General features: G+C 39.2%; 1 non-coding gene across 1 annotated transcript; it reads left to right on the plus strand.

The window, feature by feature from the left end:
* Positions 1–13,028: 13,028 nt before the first annotated feature.
* LOC127740940 (small nucleolar RNA R71) lies at positions 13,029–13,132 on the plus strand. The gene has a single exon (XR_008001796.1). It is a non-coding gene; the product is annotated as a small nucleolar RNA R71 (small nucleolar RNA).
* Positions 13,133–13,490: the final 358 nt, after the last annotated feature.

The following is a 13,490-nucleotide window of genomic DNA, read 5'->3' on the forward strand; positions in this document are numbered from 1 at the left end:
ACCCTAGTAGCTAGTCTAGTATAAATAGGATAATTTACTATTGTATTAGACATCTTTGGTCTTAGTTTTATTTTATTCTTCATCTGAGGAGACTATTGATCACGTTTTGGGGGGGCTGGCCATTCGGCCATGCCTGAACCTTTCACTTATGTATTTTCAACGGTGGAGTTTCTACACACCATAGATTAAGTGTGTGGAGCTTTGCTGTACCTCAAGTTTCAATGCAATTACTATTATTTTCTATCCAATTCGAATTATTCCCATTCTAAGATATTCGTTGCACTTCAACTTGATGAATGTGATGATCCATGACACTCATCATCATTCTCACCTATGAATGCGCGTGATTGACAACCACTTCCGTTCTACCTTAGGCCGGGCGCGTATCTCTTGGATTCCTTAAACAGAATCTTCGTGGTATAAGCTAGATTGATGGCGGCATTCATGAGAATCCGGAAAGTCTAAATCTTGACTGTGGTATTCCGAGTAGGATTCTGGGATTGAATGACTGTGACGAGCTTCAAACTCCTGAAGGCTGGGCGTTAGTGACAGACGCAAAAGAATCAAGGGATTCTATTCCAACCTGATTGAGAACCGACAGATGATTAGCCGTGCTGTGACAGAGTATTTGGACCTTTTTCACTAAGAGGATGGGATGTAGCCATTGACAACAGTGATGCCCTACATACAGCTTGCCATGGAAAAGAGTAAGAAGGATTGGATGAAGCAGTAGGAAAGCAGAGATTCAGGAGGAGCACAGCATCTCCATACACCTATCTGAAATTCCCATCATGGAAATACATGAGTAACTTTATCTTTATTTTATGTTTATTATTTATTAATTTTCAAAAATCCATAATCAATTACTATCCGCCTGACTGAGATTTACAAGATGACCATAGCTTGCTTCATACCAACAATCTCTGTGGAATCGACCCTTACTCACGTAAGGTTTATTACTTGCACGACCCAGTACACTTCCTGGTTAGTTGAATGGAGTTGTGACCACACATAGTAAAGAGCTATTATCTCGAATTAAATTTCATACAAGTACAAAGAGTACGAATCACAATTTCGTCCACCAATAATCATGTGTAGTCACAACAACAACTGCAAAAATCAAAGCAAATTCAAAAATAGCCTTAAAAATAGCATACCCTGGAGGAGGAGCTTAAATGCCAGTAAGGGTGGTAGAATGGGCGTTAAACGCCCAGTCTGGCACCATTCTGGGCATTTAACGCCAGAAATGGGCACCAGACTGGTGTTTAAACACCAGAAAGGGAAGAAAAACTGGAGTTAAACCCTATAAATGGTCAGCAACCTGGCGTTTAACGCCAGGATTGGCACTCAAAGGGGCGTTTACACGCCAGAATGGTGCAGGGATGAGGAATCCTTGACACCTCAAGATCTGTGGACCCCACAGAATCCCCACCTACCTCAACTCACTCTCTCTCTTCTTTACACATTCCAATAACACCCTTTCCCAAATACCCTTCACCATTCATCTCATTCTCTCTTCACCATTCACCTCTTCACCACTCACATCCACCCACTCTTCCCCAAAATCCCCACCTACCTCAACATTCAAATTCACATCCTTTCCCTCCTAAACCTAACCCCTAATACACGAACCCTACCTCTCTCTCCACTCCTATATAAACCCCTCATCCCTCCTTTATTTCACACATCATAAACACTTCTTTCCCCCTTTAGCCGAACCACTCACACCTCTCTATCTCCTCCATTTTCTTCTTCTTCTCCTCCCTTCTTTCTTCTTTTGCTCGAGAACGAGCAAACCTTTTAAGTTTGGTGTGGTAAAAGTGTTGCTTTTTGTTTTTTCAAAACTATTTATGGCACTTAAGGCCAGAGAAACCTCTAGAAAGAGGAAAGGGAAGGAAAAAGCTTCCACCTCCGAGTCATGGGACAGATGAAAAGATTCATCTCAAAAGTCCATCAAGACCACTTCTATAAAGTTTTGGCCAAGAAGAAGGTGATCCCTGAGGTCCCTTTCATGCTCAAAAGGAATGAGTATCCAGAGATCTGACATGAGATTCGAAAAAGAAGTTGGGAAGTTCTCACCAACCCCATTCAACAAGTCGGAATCTTAATGGTTCAAGAGTTCTATGCTAATGCATGGATCACCAAAAACCATGATCAAAGTGTGAACCCCAAAGAATTGGCTTACAATGGTTCGGGGAAAATACTTAGATTTCAGTCTGGAAAATGTAAGGTTGGCATTCAACTTGCCAATGATGCAGGGAGATGCACGCCCCTACACTAGAAGGGTCAACTTTGATCAAAGGTTGGACCAAGTCCTCATGGACATATGTGTGGAAGGAGCTTAGTGGAAAAGAGACTCCAAAGGCAAGCCGCTTCAATTGAGAAGGCATGACCTTAAACCCGTGGCTAGAGGATGGTTAGAATTCATCCAACACTCTATCATTCCTACTAGCAACCGATCCGAAGTAACTGTGGATCGGACTATCATGATCCATAGCATCATGATTGGAGAGGAAGTGGAAGTTCATGAGATCATACCTCTAGAACTGTACAAAGTGGGTGACAAGCCCTCCACTTTGGCAAGGTTAGCCTTTCCTCATCTCATTTGTCACCTATGCAGTTTAGCTAGAATTGTTATAGAGGAAGACATCCTAATTGAAAAGGACAAGCCCATCACTAAAAAGAGGATGGAGCAAATAAGAGAGCCCACTCATGGACCTCAACAAGAGCATGAGGAAGTCCCTCATAAAAAAATCCCTAAGATGCCTCAAGGGATGCATTTTCCTCCACACAACTATTGGGAACAACTCAATACCTCTTTGGCAGATTTGAGTTCCAATATGGAGCAACTAAGGATGGAGCACCAAGAGCACTCCATTATTCTCCATGAAATTAGAGAGGATCAAATAGCCATGAGGGAAGAGCAAGAAAGGCAAGGAAGAGACATAGAGGAGCTCAAGCGTTCCATTGGATCTTCAAGAGGAAGAACTAGCCGCCATCACTAAGGTGGACCCGTTCTTTGATTTCCTTGTTCTTATCTTTCTATTTTTTATTTTTATGCTTTATGTTTGTCTATGTTTGTTTCTTTATTACATGATCAATAGTGTCTAGTGTCTATGTCTTTAAGCTATGAATGTCCCATAAATCCTTCACATTTCTTAAATGAAAAATGTTTCTAATTACAAAATAAGAAGAAGTACATGGATTTCGACTTTTATCTTGAAAATAGTCTAATTAATTTGATGTGGTGGCAATACTTTTTGTTTTCTGAATGAATGCTTGAACAGTGCATATTTTTTATAGTGAAGTTCATTGAATGTTAAAATTGTTGGCTCATGAAAGAATGATGAACAAAGAGAAATGTTATTGATAATCTAAAAAATCATAAATTTGATTCTTGAAGCAAGAAAAAGCAGTGAATAACAAAGCTTGCAAAAAAAGGGGGGCGAAAAAGAAAAAGAAAGAAAAAGAAAAAGCAAGCAGAAAAAGCCAATAGCCCTTTAAACCAAAAGGCAAGGGTAAAAGGGATCCAAAGCTTTGAGCATTAATGGATAGGAGTACCCAAAGGAATAAAATCCTGGCCTAAGCGGCTAAATCAAGCTGTCCCTAACCATGTGCTTGTGTGATGAAGGTCCAAGTGAAAAGCTTGAGACTGAGTGGTTAAAGTCGTGATCCAAAGCAGAAAGAGTGTCATGTGACTGTGGCATTTATGTATCTGGTGGTAATATTGGAAAACAAAGTGCTTAAGGTCACGGCCAAAACTCATAAAGTAGCTGTGTTCAAGAATCAACATACTGAACTAGGAGAATCAATAACACTATCTTAGTTTTGAATTCCTAGAAATGCCAATCATTCTGAACTTCAAAGGATAAAGTGAGATGCCAAAACTGTTTAGAAGCAAAAAGCTACTAGTCCCGCTCATCTAATTGGAGCTAAGCTTCATTGATATTTTGGAATTCATTATATATTCTCTTATTTTTATTCTATTTTGTTTTTAGTTGTTTAGGGACAAGCAACAATTTAAGTTTGAAGTTGTGATGAGCGGATAATTCATACGCTTTTTGGTATTGTTTTTAGGTAGTTTTTAGTATGATTTAGTTAGTTTTTAGTATATAATTATTAATTTTATGCAAAAATCACATTTTTAGACTTTACTATAAGTTTGTGTGTTTTTCTATGATTTTAGGTTTTTCTGGCTGAAATTGAGGGACCTGAGCAAAAATCTGATTCAGAGGCTGAAAAAGGACTGCAGATGCTGTTAGATTCTGACCTCCCTACACTCGAAATGGATGTTCTGGAGCTACAGAAGCCCAATTGGCACACTCTTAATTGCGTTGGAAATTAGACATCTTGGGCTTTCCAGAAATATATAATAGTCTATACTTTACCTGAGTTTTGATGACGCAAACTGGCGTTTAAATGCCAAGTTTCTACCCTTTTCTGGTGTTAAACGCCAGAACTGGCATAAAAGAAGGAGTTAAACGCCCAAACTGGCACCAGCACTGGCGTTTAACTCCAAGAAAATCCTATGCACATGAAAGCTTTAATGCTCAGCCCAAGCACACACCAAGTGAGCCCCGGAAGTGGATTTCTGCATCATTTACTTATCTTTGTAAAACCTAGGTTACTAGTCATTATAAATAGGACCTTTTACTATTGTATTTGGACATCGGGAGATCTTTAGATCATTTTTGAGGCTATCTTTGGATAATTTTTAATATCTTAATCCCCTTTTGGGGGCTGGCCATTCGGCCATGCCTTGACCTTCATCACTTATGTATTTTCAACGGTGGAGTTTCTACACCTCATAGATTAAGGTGTGGAGCTCTGCTGTTCCTCATGAATTAATGCAAAGTACTATTGTTTTTCTATTCAATTCACGCTTATTCTTGTTCTAAGATATTCAATCGTACTTCAACCTGATGGATGTGATTATCCGTGACACTTATCATCATCATCCTCCCTTATGAACGCGTGCCTGACAACCACCTCCATTCTATCTGCAAGAGCTTGAGTGTGTATCTCTTGGCCTCCTGGTTCACGATGCATGGTTGCCTCTCCTGACAACAAAGCCTTCCATTCCGTGAGATCAGAGTCTTCGTGGTATAAGCTAGAATTGATTGGCAGCATTCTTGAGATCCAGAAAGTATAAACCTTGTTTGTGGTATTCCGAGTAGGATCTGGGATGGGATGACTGTGATGAGCTTCAAACTCGTGAATGTTGGGCACAGTGACAGTGTGCAAAAGGATCAATGGATCTTATTCCGACACGATCGAGAACCGACAGCTGATTAGCCATGCGAGAAACCGTAGCGGATATGTTTTCACTGAGACGACGGATGGTAGCCATTGACAACGGTGATCCACCAACATACAGCTTGCCATGGAAGGGGGTACGCATGATTGGATGAGGACAATAGGAAAGCAGAGGCTCAGAAGGAACAAAGCATCTCCATACGCTTATCTGAAATTTCCACCAATGAATTGCATAAGTATCTCTATCCTATTTTATGTTTTATTTATTTTTTTAATCATCAAAACCTCATAACCATTTGAATCCGCCTGACTGAGATTTACAAGATGACCATAGCTTGCTTCAAGTCGGCAATCTCCGTGGGATCGACCCTTACTCACGTAAGGTATTACTTGGACGACCCAGTGCACTTACTGGTCAACTGCGCGGAGTTGTGAGAAAAGTGTGAACTCACGATTTCGTGTACCAAGGAACAAGATTTACAAAAGGCAGTAGCATCTTTAAAAAGATTAGGCCACCAGAATTCACAGTCTAAATTTTTCTAGCTGTTCTTTGAGGGCCAAAATGTCCTCCACTCTCAAAGGAGTGGCAGACCTCTAAAATAGACTGGAATTATGATTGGGGCACACACCTTCTAATTACCTGGTCAACACCACACCTCCACAAATATGGGTCGTCCCATATATAATGTTTGGACTCGCTTTTCAGCTTGTCCTTCTGATGCTTAGTAAATTTGGGTGGGAAGGTATGACTAACTAGATAATTAGCTACAGGTGCATACCAAGGAACTACTTCAGATACTGCATGCAAGCTATCAAATGGGAAAGCATCATTGATAGGAGTGGAGTCATCCTTATTGTGCTCAAAGCGACTCAAGTGGTCCGCCGCCAAATTCTGAGAACCACTCCTATCCTTAATTTCTAAATCAAATTCTTGCAGCAGTAGTATCCAACATATTAGCCTTGGTTTGGACTCTTTTTTAGCTAATAAATATTTTAGAGAAGCATGGTATGAGTACAATACCACCTTAGTACCGAGTAAGTAGGCTCGAAATTTATCCAGAGCAAAAACAATATGCAATTACAAAAGGATCTTTACCTGCGCACTGGGACAGCGCCGCTCCTACAGCATGGTTGGAGGCATCACACATAATCTCAAAGGGCTGGCTCCATGGTACACGAAATCGTGATACACACACTTTCTTCACAACTCCGCGTAGCTGACCAGCAAGTGCACTGGGTCGTCCAAGTAATACCTTACGTGAGTAAGGGTCGATCTCACGGAGATTGTCAGCTTGAAGCAAGCTATAGTCATCTTGTAAATCTCAGTCAGGTAGATTCAATTGGTTATGGGGTTGTGATAACTAAAAGATAAATAAGACATAAAATACGATAGAAATACTTATGTAATTCATTGGTGGGAATTTTAGATAAGCGTATGGAGATGCTTTGTTCCTTCTGAATCTCTGCTTTCCTACTGCCTTCATCCAGTCATGCGTACTCTCTTCCATGGAAGCCGTATATTGGGGGATCACCGTTGTCAATGGCTACCGTCCGTCCTCTCAGTGAAAATGTTATGGCTATGGGTTACGTACGGCTAATCATCTATCGGTTCTCGATCGTGTCGGAATAAGATCTAATGATCCTTTTGCGCACTGTCACTGCGCCCAGCACTCGTGAGTTTGAAGCTCGTCACAGTCATCCTATCCCAGATCCTACTCGAAATACCACAGACAAGGTTTAGACTTTTTGGATCTCAAGATTGTTGCCAATTGATTCTAGCTTATACCATGAAGACTTTGATCGCACGGAATGGAAGGCTCTATTGTCAGGAGAGGCAACCATGCATCGTGAACCAAGAGGCCTAGAGATATACATTCAAGCTTGTTTTTATGTAGAACGGAAGTGGTTGTCAAGCACACGTTCATAAGTGAGAATGGTGATGAGTGTCACTTGATTATCACATTCATCATGTTAAAGTGCGAATGAATATCTTAGAATAAGAATAAGCTTAAATTGAATAGAAAACGGTAGTAATTGCCTTAATTCATGAGGAACAGCATAGCTGCACACCTTAATCTTTTAGGTGTAGAAACTCCACCATTGAAAATACATAAGTGATGAAGGTCCAAGATCAAAGACCTGATCCCAAGATCAAAGATGATCAAAAGATGAAAATACAGTAGTAAAAGGTCCTATTTATAGTGAACTAGCAACCTAGGATTTACAGAAATAAGTAAATGTGTATAAATCCACTGTCGGGGCCCACTTGGTGTGTGCTTGGGCTGAGCATTGAAGCTTTAACGTGCATAGGCTTTTCTTGGAGAAAAACGCCAGCTCTGGTGCCAGTTTGGGCATTTAACTCCAGCTTTTATGCCAGTTCTGGCGTTTAACGCCAGAAAAGGGTCTCTGGCCTGTGTTTTAACTCCAATTTGGGCCATCAAATCTCGGGCAAAGTATAAACTATCATACATTGATGGAAAGCCCAAGATGTCTACATTCCAAAGCAATTGAGATCACGCCAATTGGGCTTCTGTAGCTCTAGAAAATCCATTTTGAGTGCAGGGAGGTCAGAATCCAACAACATCTGCAGTCCTTTTTCAGCCTCTAAATCAGATTTTTGCTCATGTCCCTCAATTTTAGCCAGAAAATACCTGAAATCATAGAAAAACACACAAACTTATAGTAAAGTCAAGAAATGTGATTTTTTCATAAAACTAATAATTATATACTAAAAACTAACTAAATCATACTAAAAACTGCCTAAATACAATGCCAAAAAGCGTATAAATTATCCATTCATCACAACACCAAACTTAAATTGTTGCTTGTTCCCAAGCAACTGAAAACAAAATAGGATAAAAAGAAGAGAATATACAATTAATCTCACAATATTAATGAAACTTAGTCCCAATTAGATGAGCGGGATGATGAGCGGAGATTTTATACACTTTTTGGGGGTAATTTCATGTAGTTTTTAGTATGTTTTAGTTAGTTTTTAGTATATTTTTATTAGTTTTTAGGCAAAATTCATATTTCTGGACTTTACTATGGGTTCATGTATTTTTCTGTGATCTCAGGTATTTTCTGGCTGAAATTGAGGGATCTGAGCAAAAATCTGATTCAGGATGAAAAAGGACTGCTGATGTTGTTAGATTCTGACCTCCCTGCACTCGAAATGGATTTTCTGGAGCTGCAGGTGTTCAATTAGCGCACTCTCAATTGTGTTGGAAAGTAGATATCCAGGGCTTTCCAGAAATATATAATAGTTTATACTTTGCTCGAAGATAAACGAGGTAAACTGGCGTTTAATGCCAGTTCCATGTTCCATTCTGGCGTTAAATGCCAAAAATAGGTTACAAGTTGAAGTTAAACGCCAGAAACAGGTTACAACCTGGCGTTTAACTCCAGAAACAGCCCAAGCACGTGACAAGCTCAAGTCTCAGCCCCAGCACACACCAAGTGGGCCCCAGAAGTGGATTTCTGCACCATCTATCTCATGACATTTTTTAGATCTGAACTCCATTGTTGGGGGTGAGGAGCTCTACTGTGTCTCGATGGATTAATGCAATTATTTCTGTTTTCTATTCAAACACGCTTGTTTTTATCTAAGATATTCATTCGCACTTCTATATGATGAATGTGATTATCCGTGACACTCATCACCATTCTCAATCTATGAATGCGTGCCTGACAACCACCTCCATTCTACCTTAGATTGAATGAGTATATCTTGGATTCCTTAATCAGAATCTTCGTGGTATAAGCTAGAATGCATTGGCAGCATTCTTGAGAATCCGGAAAGTCTAAACCTTGTCTGTGGTATTCCGAGTAGGATTCAGGGATTGAATGACTGTAACGAGCTTCAAACTCACAAGAGTTGGGCGTAGTGATAGACGCAAAAGGATCAATGGATCCTATTTTAGCATGAGTGAAAACTGACAGATGATTAGTCGTGCGGTGACAGTGCACCTGAACCATTTTTACTGAGAGGACGGATGGTAGCCACTGACAACGGTGATCCACCAACACATAGCTTGCCATAGGAGGAACCTTGCGTGCGTGAAGAAGAAGACAGGGGGAAAGCAGTGATTCAGAAGACAAAAGCATCTCCAAAACTCCAACATATTCTCCATTACTGCATAACAAGTATTATTTAATTCATGCTTTTTTATTTACTACCAATCAAAACTCAGAATTGTTATTATCCTGACTAAGAGTTACAAGATAACCATAGCTTGCTTCAAGCTAACAATCTCTGTGAGATTCGACCCTTACTCACATAAGGTATTTCTTGGATGACCCAGTGCACTTGCTGGTTAGTGGTACAAGTTGTGAAAAGTGTGATTTACAATTTCGTGCACCAAGGTTTTGGCACCGTTGCCGGGGATTGTTCGAGTTTGAATAACTGACGGTTTATCTTGTTACTTAGACTAGGAAAAATTTGTCTTTTTGGTTTAGAGTCACTAGGATTGCATCTTCTATTATTCCTTTTAAAAATCTTTCAAAAATATTATTTTTCTTTATTAATTTTTAATTTTTCTTGGAGTCTTTTGTTTGAGTTTAGTTTCATATCTTAAGTTTGGTGTCAATTGCATACTTTTATTTTCCTTTAAAAATACCTTTTTAAAACACGTTAAATTTATAGCTCAGTTGGCTAGAGCATTGTGCTTGCGTTCTTGGTAATTGAGTATCTTCTTTTTAAACTTTTTCAAAAATAATTTTTCTTTAATTAAATCTCGTGCCAAATTTTAAGTTTGGTGTTCTCTTGTTAATTTTCCTTTAGTTTTCAAAATTTTTATTGTGGTTTTCTAAAAATTTTAAGTTTGATGTTCTATCTTCATGTTCTTGTTGTTCTTGTGAGTCTTCAAAGTGTTCTTGAGTCTTCTTTGTGTTTTGATCTTAAAATTTTAAGTTTGGTGTTCCTTGGTGTTTTCCCTCCAAAATTTTCGAGAACAAGGAGCATTAGATCTAAAAATTTTAAGTCTTGTGTCATTTGTGTGTTTTTCTCTTTCATCATAAAATTCAAAATAAAAAATATCTTTTCTAACTATTTTTAAGCAAATATTTTGAAAATTTTCATAAAAATTCATATTTCAATTTCAAAATTTTATCTTATCATATCTTAGTTGTCAAGTTTTTTTAAAAAAAAATCATATCTTTTTCAAATCATATCCTTTTTAAAATTTTTAAAAATCATATCTTTTTCAAAACTCTCTAACCACTTTCTCTCTCCTCACTTTTTCGAAAATCTTCATAAAATATTTTCAAATCTTTTTTATTTTTATTTTAGTTTTTATTTTATTTTATTTTGTTATTTCAAAAAATTTTTTAAATAAATATAATAAAATAAATCCACGTCATCTCCCTTTCTCCATCATGGACCTAAGTGGAAATGAACAGTCCAGAAGGACTCTGGGGTCATATGCTAACCCTACTTCTGCTTCATATGGGAGTAGTATCTGTATACCCTCCATCGGAGTCAGTAGTTTTGAGTTGAATCATCAGCTCATTATCATGGTGCAGCAAAATTGCCAGTATTCCGATCTTCCACAGGAAGAACTTACAAAGTTTCTGGCACAGCTTTTACAAATTGCTGACACAGTACATGATAAGGAAGTAGATCAGGATGTCTACAAATTATTACTGTTTCCATTTGCTGTAAAAGACCAAGTTAAGAGGTGGTTAAATAACCAACCTAAGGCTAGCATAAGGACATGGAAACAGCTGTCAGAAAAATTCCTGAATCAATAGTTTCCTCCAAAACGGATGACACAGCTAAGGCTGAACATCCAAGGCTTTAAACAAGGAGATAATGAATCTCTTTATGATGCTTGGGAGAGATACAAAGAGATGCTAAGAAAATGCCCCTCTGAAATGTTTTCAGAGTGGATGCAGTTAGACATCTTCTATGATGGTCTTACAGAGAAAGCTCAGATGTCTTTGGACCACTCAGCTGGTGGATCTATACACATGAGAAAGACAATTGAAGAAGCTCAAGAGTTCATTGATACAGTTGCTAGAAATCAGCATCTGTACCTGAGTAGTGAACCTTCCATGAAAGAAGAGGCTAAAACAGTAACTGCTGAACTCAGTCCTGCAGAACAAGTTACTGAATTCAATAAGCAATTAGATTTTTTAACAAAACAACTAGCCGAATTCAAGGAGATACTACAAGACACAAAAATGGATAATATGAATATAGAAGTACAGTTGAAGCAAACAGAACAGCATTTATCAAAACAAATAACAGAAGAGTGCCAAGCAGTTCAATTAAGAAGTGGGAAAATATTAAATACCTCACTTCAAGGTAGCAGGAAGCCAAGAAATGAACAACCTGCTACCCAAAATCCCTCTGAGGATAGTAAGAGCCCAGCGAGGAATAATTCTGGCACTCAAACGCCAGAAAAGGGTGGAGAGCTGGCGTTAAATGCCCAACCCATGCTCAGTTCTGGCGTTCAAACGCCACAAACAGGCAAGGAGTTGGCGTTAAACACGCAAGGGAAGCTCAGTTCTGGCATTCAAACGCCAGAAACAGGTAAGGAGTTGGCGTCCAACGCCAATCCAGCTTCCAACCCTGGCATTCAAACGCCAGTGAGGGATCAGACACATACAAGTGCTGATAGCAACCCCCTCTAAAAAGGCTTCTCCAACCACATCTGTAGGAAATAAACCTGCAGCAACTAAGGTTGAGGAATACAAAGCCAAAATGCCTTATCCTTAGAAACTCTGCCAAGCAGAACAGGATAAGCAATTTGTCTGCTTTGTAGACTATCTCAGGACTCTTGAAATAAAGATTCCATTTGCAGAGGCACTTGAGCAAATACCCTCTTATGCTAAGTTCATGAAAGAGATCTTAAGTCATAAGAAGGATTGGAGAGAAATTGAAAAAGTTTACCTCACTGAAGAATACAGTGCAATCATTCTGAAAAGCTTACCAGAGAAGCTTAATGAGGTCTTCCTCACTAGGAATCACTGCCTTTCCCTCCTCTTCAGGTTCGGCCATGTTGGACATGTTGATGGCCTTGCACACTCTCTTTGGATTCTCTTCTGTATTGCTTCGGAGAGTACTAGGAGGGGTTTCAGTGACTCTTTTACTCAGCTGACCCACTTGTGCCTCCAAATTTCTTACGGAGGACCGTGCCTCAGTCATGAAACTGAGAGTGGCCTTGGATACATTAGAGACTATGTTTGCTAAGCCAGAGAGACTCTGCTCAGAATTCTCTGTCTATTGCTGAAAAGATGATGGAAAAGGTTTGCTATTGCTAAACCTATTTCTTCCACCATTATTGTTATTGAAGCTTTGTTGAGGCTTCTATTGATCCTTCCATGAGAAATTTGGGTGATTTCTCCATGAAGGATTATAGGTGTTTCCATAGGGTTCTCCCATGTAATTCGCCTCTTCCATTGCAGGGTTCTCAGGATCATAAGCTTCTTCTTCAGAAGATGCTTCTTTAGTACTGCCGGATGCAGCTTGCAATCCAGTCAGACTCTGAGAAATTATATTGACTTGCTGAGTCAATATTTTGTTCTGAGCCAATATGGCATTCAGAGTATCGATCTCAAGAACTCTTTTCTTTTGAGTCACCCCATTATTCACAGGATTTCTCTCAGAAGAGTACATGAACTGGTTATTTACAACCATTTCAATGAGTTCCTGAGCTTCTGCAGGCGTCTTCAGATGAAGATATCCACCAGCAGAGTGGTCCAATGACATTTTGGATAACTCAGATAGGCCATCATAGAATATACATATGATGCTCCATTCTGGAAACATGTCAGAAGGATACCTTTTGGTTAATTGCTTGTATCTTTCCCATGCTTCATAGAGGGATTCACCTTCCTTTTGTCTGAAGGTTTGGATATCCACTCTGAGCTTACTCATCTTCTGATGTGGAAAGAATTTGGTCAAGAAAGCATTGACCAGCTTGTTCCAAGAGTTTAGGCTTTCTCTAGGTTGTGAGTTCAACCATGTTCTAGCTCTGTCTCTTACAGCAAAGGGGAAAAGCATAAGTCTGTAGACCTCAGGATCAACTCCATTGGTCTTAATAGTATCACAGATCTGTAAGAAGTCAGATAAGAACTGATGAGGATCTTCTGATGGAAGTCCATGAAACTTGCAGTTCTGTTGCATTAGAGAAACTAATTGAGGCATAAGCTCAAAGTTGTTTGCTCCAATGGCAGGAATTGAGATGCTTCTTCCATAGACGTTGGAAGTTGGTGCAGTGAAGTCACCA

This window comes from Arachis duranensis, chromosome 7, assembly GCF_000817695.3.
Source record: "Arachis duranensis cultivar V14167 chromosome 7, aradu.V14167.gnm2.J7QH, whole genome shotgun sequence".
Taxonomy (NCBI): domain Eukaryota; kingdom Viridiplantae; phylum Streptophyta; class Magnoliopsida; order Fabales; family Fabaceae; genus Arachis; species Arachis duranensis.